Source organism: Hemicordylus capensis, chromosome 16, assembly GCF_027244095.1.
Source record: "Hemicordylus capensis ecotype Gifberg chromosome 16, rHemCap1.1.pri, whole genome shotgun sequence".
NCBI classification, from domain to species: Eukaryota; Metazoa; Chordata; class Lepidosauria; order Squamata; family Cordylidae; genus Hemicordylus; species Hemicordylus capensis.
In genome coordinates, this window is record NC_069672.1 from 5400793 (window position 1) to 5410588 (window position 9796).

Below are 9796 nucleotides of genomic sequence, written 5' to 3' on the forward strand. Positions count from 1 at the left end.
AGACAGACTGCGCCTGCACCACACACACACACACACAGACCCAATTCCCCCCCTGCACAGTTATCAATCAATATGTTGTGTTGGCAGCCAGTTCATTGCTATTCTGATGGTTTTGGGTTTTTTGCCATCAGCCAACATCAACAGTGACCACAATCAAGATGAACATAAGATGATAATAATTCATTCGTTTCATTTGAAAAAATCACCCAGTCATTTTCTCCATGTAAACCAAGCCCCCCACACATGATTTCTGGTAACATTTTCAATCAAATCAATTCATTTGGCATTCATCATTTTGTTCTCCCTCTGTCACCTTTTTTTCTTTCTTTTGCATAATTTTGAGGCTTGATTTTGACATGGGGTTTTTAAAGAAAAAATTATTTACATGTTTATTTACATACAGTATTTACATATCTACACTGCATTTTAGAACGTATACCCGCCGCTGCCGCTAAGTCTAGTACTCCGTGGGCTGTGCTACTTTGGGGGTGTGTGCCGTGCCCACGCCAGGTCCCCAAATGCTGACAGGTGGATAGATAAAGGGCCTGTGCTGGTCAGCATTGGGTTTCTTTTTAGGTGGGCGTGGGCATTGTAAACATCTGGCCAGTCGCAGCACTACAACTACTACTACAACTGCATCTCTGTGTGGGCACACTACACGCTGTGACTGGCTGGCACGGCTCAGCATCTGTCACGTCAGCTCAGCTAGAGGTGGAAGGGGGGAGGGTAGGGATAAGCACAGAGGTCGAGCCAGGCAGGTGACCAACCATGGGGCAACCCACGGTAATCACTCGCCCGGCTCAAACTCCAGCTTGGGGTAGCCCAACAGGGGGAGGTTCACCTTAAGGAAGACCAGCTGCTCCACCAGACCAGGGTCCAAGCGGGAGCGAGAGGGTGTCACCACGTCCCCGGCACGTGAAAACACCCGCTCGCTCTGGACATTGGTTGGGGGGCAGGAGAGGAGGCGCACAGCCACCACCGCCAGGTCCGGCCAGACTTGGCGGCGGCTCGCCCAGAACTGTGCGCAGTCCACGCCGTCTCCCTCCACAGGCTCCTCCAAGTACTGCGCAACGCATTGCTCAGCACTGGAGGGGGGCCTGGCAGGTCGAGCCTCCCGCATACCAGGCATGGCGCCATAGCAGAACCGCTGAAACCACTGGGCGGATCTCGAGTCGGTAGCAAATGGCTGCTGCGATGGCGCCGCCTGGGATGCCGCGCTGCTGGACTGGGAAGAGGGAGGGGAAGGGGAAGCTGACGCCGGCTGGCCGCCCATGCTGCTGCTGGGTGCGGGTTGGGCCGCGAGGGCTGCCCCCGCACCACTACCAACACCCTGGTCTCTGCGGGCCCTAGCGGCCTCCTCCTCCCTAACCTTCTCGACCAGGATGCCCTTCCACCTGGGCAAGTCGTCGGCACTCACGGCATTGCCCTTGAGGGCTGGGTGACAGAGACAAGCGAGGACATACTCCTCCCTGTCTCCCAGCACATCAACGAGCCGCTTGTCAACCCCAGACCTCAGCCTCCCAGCCAGAGCACGACCCTCTGGCGTGGTCAGAGAGATATGGAGTCCACCCATCAGCTTCTCGAGACCAACAGCTGTGGGCAGCGCCTGGCTCAAGGGAGTGGTGTCGCCACACAAGCCCTTCGTGGCAAGCTGGAAGGGCTCGAGTGCCGACACCGCCTCGGACATCTGCTTCCACTCTGCGTTCGAGAAGTCGCAGACATCCAAGGACTCGTCCCTCGCCAGGGCGACAAGGGCTCTCTCCTGCTCCAACAGGCGCTGGAACAGGAGGAAGGTGGAGTTCCACCGCGTCTCCACATCCGTAGGGATGAGATGGCGAGGAAGGCCAAGGTCATCCTGCTTCTGGCAAAGCAGTCTCCTGGACTTCTCGCTGCGGTGGAAGTGGGCGGCCAGCTTGCGGGACTTATCCACAAGCGTGGCCGTGGCAGCAACAGCAGCTGGGATGGGGCGGGCCCCCTTCTCCTGGGACGCCTTCAGCTCCTTAAGGCCAAGGGCGTCCCTGACGGTCAGATGGAGCGTGTGTGCCATACACCATATGTTCACACAGTCCATGACTGTCTCGACAGCGGCGGTAACGTTGGCTCCATTGTCGGTGACAATGAAGCCGCGGGAGAGGTGTGGACACCCGCCAATCCACTCCTCTATCTGGCGGTCGAGTACGGCCGCCACCTCCTCCGCGGTGTGCCTCGTGTCCATCGTCTCCACGTGCAGGACGGCCCACCTGTGCCGTAGTGCAGCGGGAGCCGCGCCGGACCCGGAAGCATCGCCCGCGGAGGTCCCCTCACTCTCCGGTCCCCACCAGTGGGCAGTGAGGGCCAGGAAAGAAGCGTGCATCCCTCTGACACTGGTCCAGAGGTCAGTCGTGAAATGCACGCTTGTCCCGGCCGGAGCTGCACGCAGCTCGGCCGACACGAGCTCCCTGCACCGGCGGTACAGGGAGGGGACCACGTTCCGGCTGAACGTGGTCCTTGAGGGGATGACATATTCGGGAGCCAGGTATTGGAGAATCCGGCGGAAGCCGTTGTTCTCGACCACCTGAAACGGCTGGTCATCGGTGGAAATCATCTCCCCTATGAGGCGGGTGAGGTGATGATGGTCCACACGAACAATACGCTGGCTGCCCGAGGACTGCGTCCACTGCTGGACGGGCAGTGTAGCCTGCCTGCTGGCTGGCACACTGCCGCTGCCCGCCCTAGTGGCAGATGCACAAGGCGCACTAGCGCTGCCAGCCTGTCCCCTGAGACCTGGGTGGTGACGCTCTAGGTGTCTCCACATAGGCGTCGTACCCAGGTGCGCAGGGTCCCTTCCACGGCTGACAAGCATCCTGCAGTGGACACAGCGGGCGTGGAATGGGTCATCTTGAGGGACCTCAAAATGCACCCATGCACCACTGCCGCCGCCGCTGCCTGCCCACTGCTGCCACCCAACCCGCCCCTTCCGCCCTCCACAGCGGAGGAAGGGCCCAGCTGAACTGGCATCGGAGAGGCAGGCCTCTCCTCCACCACCTCGCCAGACCGCTCCCCACCAGAGTGTCGGGCTTCACGAGGGGGGGCCCCACTGAGCGGCGAAAGGATAGGGGGAAGGGGTCCCAGAGGGAGGGAGAACCTGGCTGCATCGCTGCCAGCCGCACGGTCCTCACCGCCCTCTACCTGCTCTTCCAACTCCACAGTCTCCTCCACCTCAACAACTGGGGGTAGCTCAGCAGCACCTGGTGCCGCCGGCGAGGAGGGACCCGCCACAGCCCTAACGGTGCCTCTGCCTCTGCCGCGATTGGCGGCAGCAGGCATGGGGAACTGAATCCTGCGCACCAAAGATGGGGCCAGAGCAAAGAATTCTCCAATGGGGAGAACTGGGGTGTCCTCAGGCTCCCCGCGTCCTCTCCCTCCCCGTGCCGCAGGCGCACCCCGCACCTGGCCTCTCCCACCTCTGCCTGCCAGCCTTGAGCGAGCCCTGCCCGCCACACGGCGCTCAGACATGCTGCTAGGTCAGAAGGAGGGAGACTTTAGGAGGAAGGCCAGACAGGGTCAAAAAAATAATTTGGAGGGGCTTAGGGGCCAAAAAAAAGGCAGCTGATTTGGAGGCGGCGGGGGGGGAGTTTGTTTTCAAAAAAGGAAGCCAATTGGGGGGAAAGGAAGACTTTTTGATATGGGGGGGGAAGCCAATCGAAGTGAGGGGGAGGGTGTCCTTTTTGAATTTGGGAGTCAACCACCAAGCCAATTGGGGAGATGGGTCTGGGAGGGGTTTTTTTTTCAAAAATAGGGGGTTAAAGGGTGGAACCCCGGTGTGGGAGGGTGGCACGGGCAGTTGGGTGGAGTAGTTGTGGTGTGGGTGGCAAGTTTTTAACTTTTTTGGGGGGGGAGAGTGGATGGGGGGAGGGCACAGCACCTACCGGGGGTGGGGGAGGGATGCAGTCAACGCTTGGGAACCTGCAGATCAAAGGAGGAAACCCTTATTTAGTGAACTTGAACACAAAGTGTGGGTTCTGGGGGGTGGTTCTCAAGTAATGCTCCTGTGGGGGGAGCATCAAACTCAATGCAGCCTATTTAGTGACTCTAAATTGCACACAACCAAAACCAGAACCCAGTCACACCAACACAGAGGTTGAACCCACCCACTCTGTGACTATGCCTGCCCAATGCCATGGCAAGCAAGCAGCAGCAAACACTTGATGGCAGCCTCATGGATTGAACATCATGATCATCATCATACGTGTGTATTGGCCCAGCATGTAGTGGCAGCATCAGAGCCCAGCCAGGACCCCACTCAGACTGCCCCAGAGGCAAGGAAGCACTCTGGCATGGCATGGGCCCAGCATGTAGTGGCAGCATCAGAGCCCAGCCAGGACCCCACTCAGACTGCCCCAGAGGCAAGGAAGCACTCTGGCATGGCATGGGCCCAGCATGTAGTGGCAGCATCAGAGCCCAGCCAGGACCCCACTCAGACTGCCCCAGAGGCAAGGAAGCACTCTGGCATGGCATGGGCCCAGCATGTAGTGGCAGCATCAGAGCCCAGCCAGGACCCCACTCAGACTGCCCCAGAGGCAAGGAAGCACTCTGGCATGGCATGGGCCCAGCATGTAGTGGCAGCATCAGAGCCCAGCCAAGACCCCACTCAGACTGCCCCAGAGGCAAGGAAGCACTCTGGCATGGCATGGGCCCAGCATGTAGTGGCAGCATCAGAGCCCAGCCAGGACCCCACTCAGACTGCCCCAGAGGCAAGGAAGCACTCTGGCATGGCATGGGCCCAGCATGTAGTGGCAGCATCAGAGCCCAGCCAGGACCCCACTCAGACTGCCCCAGAGGCAAGGAAGCACTCTGGCATGGCATGGGCCCAGCATGTAGTGGCAGCATCGCATCAGAACCCTGGACCCCACTCAGACTGCCCCAGAGGCAAGGAAGCACTCTGGAAGGCACCTGTTCAAAAACCACCTGCAAGACGCATGCAATGCAATGCAACACACAGCAGCAATTTCTTTATTGGGCATGGGCATGAAGACACAAGTTTTACAACAGTACATCTCCTCTCCAAGGTTCCCTCCCTCCTCCCCACACCCAAATGCATTTCAGAATAGGGGTGTCCCTATTTAAAACCGCCAGCTAGGGAGAGAAAGGGGCAACAAAAGGTGCACAATCGCACACGCACTAACCCCTCTTCTTCCGGTCCTTCTCCTGCCGCTCACTGCTGGTCACGGATTCGCCGCCGCCAGCCAGCCACCCTGGGCTGAGACACAGCAGGGCGGCCGCACGAGGCACACAGGCAACCGGGGTAGTTCAACAACGATGGAGGGGCAGAAGTGAGGAGACAACACTATTTGTGTCGCTCAACTCACCCCCAAGCAGAGACAAAATCAACCAAAAACTATTTAAAAAAAAAAAAACGATGGCAGCCGCCAGGTGGGTAGGCTACTGTGTGCGGCTGCAGCTGTGGGAGAGGAGGTGGAAAGTCAAGGGGAGCAGAGAGAGAAAAGACTAAGAGAGAGAGAAAAGAGAGGGGGGGCAGGGACAAAGAGAAAGAGAGGAGAGAGAGAGAAAAGAAAGAGAGAGAGAGGAGAAATAGAGAGGATAGAGAGAAAGAGGAGAGAGGAGAAGCGCAGCGCAGCAGGGAGGGGGGATTCAGGTGTGGGGGGAGGACACAGCAGTAGCAGCGGTCCAAAGAGGTGGGGGGAGCAGAGAGGGTGTGTGTGGTTGGGGGCTAGTGTGTGGCAGGGGGCCTGGGGTAAGTGGAGAGAGTCAGGGGCAAGGAGAAAAAGAGGTGGGGTGGGGGGAGCAGAGAGGGTGTGTGTGGTTGGGGGCTAGTGTGTGGCAGGGGGCCTGGGGTAAGTGGAGAGAGTCAGGGGCAAGGAGAAAAAGAGGTGGGGTGGGGGGAGCAGAGAGGGTGTGTGTGGTTGGGGGCTAGTGTGTGGCAGGGGGCCTGGGGTAAGTGGAGAGAGTCAGGGGCAAGGAGAAAAAGAGGTGGGGTGGGGGGAGCAGAGAGGGTGTGTGTGGTTGGGGGCTAGTGTGTGGCAGGGGCCTGGGGTAAGTGGAGAGAGTCAGGGGCAAGGAGAAAAAGAGGTGGGGTGGGGGGAGCAGAGAGGGTGTGTGTGGTTGGGGGCTAGTGTGTGGCAGGGGGCCTGTGGTAAGTGGAGAGAGTCAGGGGCAAGGAGAAAAAGAGGTGGGGTGGGGGGAGCAGAGAGGGTGTGTGTGGTTGGGGGCTAGTGTGTGGCAGGGGGCCTGGGGTAAGTGGAGAGAGTCAGGGCAAGGAGAAAAAGAGGTGGGGTGGGGGGAGCAGAGAGGGTGTGTGTGGTTGGGGGCTAGTGTGTGGCAGGGGGCCTGGGGTAAGTGGAGAGAGTCAGGGGCAAGGAGAAAAAGAGGTGGGGTGGGGGAACAGAGAGGGTGTGTGTGGTTGGGGGCTAGTGTGTGGCAGAGGGGTGTTGGGGGGAAGGGGAGGGGGCAACAACAAACAGCAAAGGAGAAACTGGAACAACTCGGGCAGCAGCAGCGATTAGGCTGGATGGGGTGGTTGGGGGAGGAGCTGGGCCTGGGCTAGGGTCTGGGAGGAGGGAGGGTGGGGGGGGCAGGCAGGGGGGGGAGGAGGAGGAGGGTAGCAAAATATATAAAGCAATATATATCAAGAGAACACAAGCCAGAAGTTTAAAAAAAAAATGAAAAGAAAGACTATAACCAGCAGAAAAAACTTGGGGGTGGGGGGGGTGGGGAGGGGGAACCAAACACAGACTCTGAGGGGGGCCACTAAGTGAACAGAGACAATGAAACCACAATTGCTGCAAATTAATAATAGCAAATGAATAAGTGGAACCAAGCAAAGAAAACTGGACTCTGTTTGGCAGCAGCAAACTTGGGAGAAGGCTGGATGGGGTGGGGTTGGGGTGGGGTGTGGTTGGACTTGGAGGGGCAAGTTGGGAGCAGGGAACCAAAACTGATTATATGGGACAACAAGAAACAACAACAGAATCCTCTGGGGGTGGGGGGGGAGGGATTCAGGGAACCAACTCGCAGGGCAGCAGCAGTCAGCAGAAACAAACAAAATGGTACAATTTAAGCAAAACCAGCAAGCAATATATAACTGAAACCAATGGAATGCAATGTGAAAATCAAAAAGTTGGACAACAACAAGGCAGGACAAAGAGCAATAATTAATGGAAGAAGATTTAAAGCAGTGAGGATGCAGTGGGTGGGAGTGGGGGAGGGGGAGGGTAGGCCCAAAGGATGAGAAGGTAAAGGGGGGGGAGGGGGGGAGAAAAGCAGACAGACAAGGAACAGGGAAAATTGGGGGAAATTAAGAAGAAAGTAAAGTGAAGTAACACACAGTATACAGACAAGAGACAGACAGAGAGAGGAGACACACAGAGAGTCACAAAGGGCAGGTGGACAAAGGATTAGACAGAGCACACACAGAGAGACACAGGACACAGTCAGGACTCACAGAGACACCAGAGCAGCCAGCAAAGGGCAAGCAGGTCTCAGAGATGATCCCACAACTGCAGCCAAGAGAAGTTTCCAGAGAAGAGGCTTGGGTTTATATAGGTTTGAAATTCCCTCCTTTGGGAGCCCCCACCTTTGCACTCCCCCCACGGCCAACAGGGTGCCAGCTCTCAACAGTGCAACAGCCAAGCAGCCTACCAGACCAAAGGACTCATTCTGGCCAATCAAGGATCAATAGCGCAGCCAATACAATGCCTGGAAATAGCATCACAAAATGGATGCAAGGAGGAGCAAAAGTTTCGGGAAGGAGACACAAAATGGAGGACACACTTGGAACTTTAAAGAGACACTCCAGAGACTCAATTTCATTCCCGAACCGGTTCGGGAAACCCAAGCCGGTTCGGTACCGAACCGGCTCGAATTCGGTCCGGCTCGGTCCCGGAAGGGCCCGATTCGGTCCGGGATCAAGCCGCCGGATCCGGACCGGTTCGGGACAAACCGGTCCGGATCCGGACCGAACTGCACATCCCTATTAGGGACTCTGTTGAACAGCAGGGCGATCAGTACACCAACAAAAGTCCCAGTCTATCCCTGGTCCACAAACTTAGGCACACACATTTGATATGGCCTGACACTTCAACAGGGATCCTGGTAAGGGTGATATTATTCTTATAGACCACAGCCACTCCACATCCCCACCCACAGTCCCTCATCCACTCCTCTACAGAGTACCCTGGAAGAAAAAGCTGGGACCCGGCCGAGGTCTCTGTAATACATACCAGGTCAGCTCCTTCATACAAAATCAGATCATGGATGATTTCTGATGTGTTCTGGACCGACCTGGCATTGCAGAGGAGAAAGGTGAAGTTCCAAGGGTGTGTGGCACTGCTCCCCAAGGTCAAAGAGTTGGTAGGACAGCAGGAAGGGGAAACAGCTATTAGAGTAATGATTGCCCTTCCTCTGTAATGGCCTGTTGACCTGCCAACATTACTTCTTCTGTTCCCTACCACCACCAGATTTGCAACCCCATAATTAGTGGATATGCCCCATTTCCCAGTCTCCAGACAACCCTAGACACATTAAATGTCTCAACTAAGGGATGCCTAAAGCAGAAGCCACCCATTCAACCACCACTACCACACGCAAGGTTCCTGGACCAAGAGGCCTGGCCCGCACCCTCATTAACCCCTGAAGTGGCTCCCCCAAAGGGGTGGCCTCCTTTGGTGGTGACCCCGACTGTGGCAGGCCTTCCGCCACAAGCACGGTCCCTTTATAAGCCACTCTGGGCAGACGGTATGACTGCTGAGTCACTCCTGGGCCCCAATCCTGTACAGACTCCCCACAGAGCAGCCACAGCCAGAGGCCACAGTCCCCTAGTCAAGCAGGGGCTGGCAGATGCTCTCACCCTCCTTCTCTCCTGCAGCCAGCCACTCAATAGCAGCCGACAGCACCAGCCTCTCAGCCTGGGGGCTGTCTGGAAAACAAGTGGCCTCTCCCTTTCCTGCAGAGCTTCTGGCAGCTGGAGGCATTACACTTAGGAAATGCCTCCTAGTGTCTATCCTCAATCTGCTTCCTTGACATTTCGGGAGCAAGAAAGGACTGCAGTGAAATGCATTGAACAGAACTGTGAGGATGGAAGTAGGTTTGCTTCAATGGTGAAGGGTACAGGAACAGGAAGTTCAATTAGAACAAGGACAAGCCTGCTTCTCCTTCAGTGTGGCCTTTCAGGGGACAGTCGGATCTCCCCGTAGTCTTCCCTTCTCCAGGCTAACCATATCCAGCCACTTCAACTGTCATAGGACTTGCTTTCCAGTGTTTTCCTTTCCCTCCAACTCAAGCTGTGTATTGTGAACGGTGCACCGATTTCCTGCTCCTCTCCTCACTCCACCATTCTCTCTCCATGTTTCCCCTTCTCCTGGCATTATCTCCTTATCTAAGTCCCACTCTGACATTATGCTTCCCACTGGGAATCTGGTCCTGCTTCCCCTGCCTTTTGAAGGACAAGGGATAGGGAATGTAGTAGCAAAAAGAGGAGACCACAATTCCTGCCCCTCCATTCCCCGCCCCCAGTCTTTTCAAAAGGCAGAGAGAAGCATGGCCATGTGGTCACACAAATGGTCTCTATGTGTGCACAGAGTTCACTAAAATCCCCCCACACGTGCGCAGCGGCCAGAACAGGGCTGAAGAAGGCCTGAAGCGGACTGCCACTTGCCAGAGCTACTCTGGGGGAGGGCGGCAGTGTGGGAGCCCCACGGCACCCACCTTAAGCCACTGACATAGTTGTGACTTGCACTAAAGCATTACGTTTAGGGAAGTTCCTGCCCCTGCCCCTTTACTGGTAATGGGAAATCCTCAC